Here is a 2,227-nt window from a genome sequence, read left to right as displayed (position 1 = left end):
CAGTGGTGCTAAATGAACACAACATACAAGAAGCACAATATATAATACTGGATACAGATCCAAGTGTATAGAATGTTCACAACATACAAGTGTGGCAACCTCACTACCTTCCTAGACTAGACACATCAGCTCAACACCTGCCATGGGAACCAGACTTTGGGAACAGGGAATAGATATAACAAAGACAGGAAACTGCAATAAAATTGCTGCGAATGGGTCACTTTGTTCTTGTTTGCATACATCTGGGCTCAGCACAAGTTCCTGTTGAACATCATGGCCTTTAATTTTTGTGCACCTTCACATGTACCACCTGAGTCCCAGGGTATGGTTGTAAAACACATGGTGCAGCCAATCTGCTGAAGCTAAGCAGATATACAGCTGATGAGTACTAGGACAGATTTCCTGGGAACCTTACATACCCCCTTCGAAGTTATATTATGGAAGAAACGCAGGATACAAACAAAAATTAAAACAAGGACAATCCTTCCTCTTCTTGCATCCGATTTAACGAGCTCTAGCCCAGAAAGCTTATGCCACAATAAATCTGCCAGCTCTAGCCCAGAAAGCTTATGCCACAATAAATCTGCCAGCCTTTAAGGTGCCACAAAGACACCTTTCGGGAATACCAGTTGTTTGCTTCTCAATACCAGGAGTCACTATTAATAAGTCATGACTCGACAAGGAAGCCGCACCAGAGCACACATTCATTTTATGGAAATAACTGTCAATTAGGGAGCCCCTTTTTAAAAACTCTCCGAAACGTTTTGACTAGGAACTGCAGGATTTGCGCAAAAGACTACTAAGCAGTCAAGAGCCTCAGTCTGGCCCTTCACATCCCCACCACCACCAGCAGCTCTGTTATACAACGACATGATAGAGGGTCAAGACACTAACCCACAATCCACAGGCAAAGAAGCCTCAAGAGGCCAAACTCCCAGGCTCCTTCCGAAAGTATACCTATGATTACAATGTTCCCTCTAAGCTGTGGGGTCTTGTGAGCAAAAATTCTACTCTGTGAGCTCCTGGCATTAAAGTCGTGAGCGAGCGATTTGGCTGCTGCGTGAATTAGACTGCTCTGGAGCAATGTTCCCTCTAAGCTGTGAAGTCTTGCGAGCAAAAATGCTACTTTTTGTGAGCTATTGGCATTAAGGTTGTGAGCGAGCGATTTGGCTACTGTGTAAATCCAGTTTGCCCTGGAGCCCTCCTTCCTGAGCCAAGACAAAAATGTGTGAGCCGGAGTCTAAAAAACCGTGAGCTGGCTCACACTAACTCAGCTTAGAGGGAACACTGCTCTGGAGTCCTCCTTCCTGAGCCAAGACAAAAATGTGTGAGCCGGAGGCTAAAAAAACTGTGAGCTAGCTCACACTAACTCAGCTTAGAGGGAACCCTGCCTATGAACCTTAGTCGCCGTTCCCGAGGAGGGGGGGAACCCTCAGTACCGTCACGGCAGAGTCAAAGTTATTATGACACCGCCAGGAACCACAGGCACTCCCCTCGGCCCCCTTCCCGAAATACCCGCCCCGCCGCGGACTCTCGCCCCACGGCCGGTCCTTCCCACGCACGCCGCCAAGTTCCGCTCCCCGTGCCCCCCCCCAGTGCTCTTCTACGAATCCGAGGGGGATCCAGCCGAGCGGACGAGCTCCAGCCTTCCGTTCGCCCTTCTGTCTCCAGCCGAGCGCTGGCCGGGGAAGGCATTTTCTCCGCAGCGCTGAACAAGCCGAGCCCAGGGCCGGACGAGCGCCCTTCGAGCCCCCCCACCCCACCAATGTTCCCTCTAAGCTGTGGAGTCTTGTGAGCAAAAATTCTACTTTGTGAGCTACCGGCATTACATTTGTGAGCAAGCTATTTGGCTACTGCATAAATTAGTTTGTTCTGGAGCCATCCTTTGTGAGCTAAGACAAAAATGTGTGAGCCGGAGGCTAAAAAACTGTGAGCTAGCTCACACTAACTCAGCTGAGAGGGAACACTGCACCCCACCCCCGGCCCTCTCCTGCCGAAAGGGGGGTGGGTGGGAGCTGATAACACCAGGCGCCTGCCTAAGAGGGGAGGGGGAGAGAGAAGCAACCCACGACCGGGTCACGCAGCACGCGGAGAAAGCGCCCCCGCCTCATCCCCCAAACCCGACAAGGACCCCCTTTTCGTTTCGTCCAGGTGTCACACCTCCCCAAACCCCTCCCTCGCCCCCCGAGCAGCGGCCTCCCTCCCCCCGGGGCCTTCCTCCCTCCCT

General features: G+C 51.6%; 1 protein-coding gene across 2 annotated transcripts in view; it reads right to left on the bottom strand.

Annotated features, from left to right (window-relative positions):
• Window positions 1–2,227, bottom strand: part of FAR1 (fatty acyl-CoA reductase 1) — an 86,112-nt gene that overhangs the window by 83,572 nt on the left and 313 nt on the right. The window lies entirely within an intron of this gene.

Source organism: Gekko japonicus, unplaced genomic scaffold, assembly GCF_001447785.1.
Source record: "Gekko japonicus isolate JY-2015 unplaced genomic scaffold, Gekko_japonicus_V1.1 scaffold821, whole genome shotgun sequence".
Lineage (NCBI taxonomy): Eukaryota > Metazoa > Chordata > Lepidosauria > Squamata > Gekkonidae > Gekko > Gekko japonicus.
This window is presented reverse-complemented; position numbering and strand designations above follow the sequence as displayed.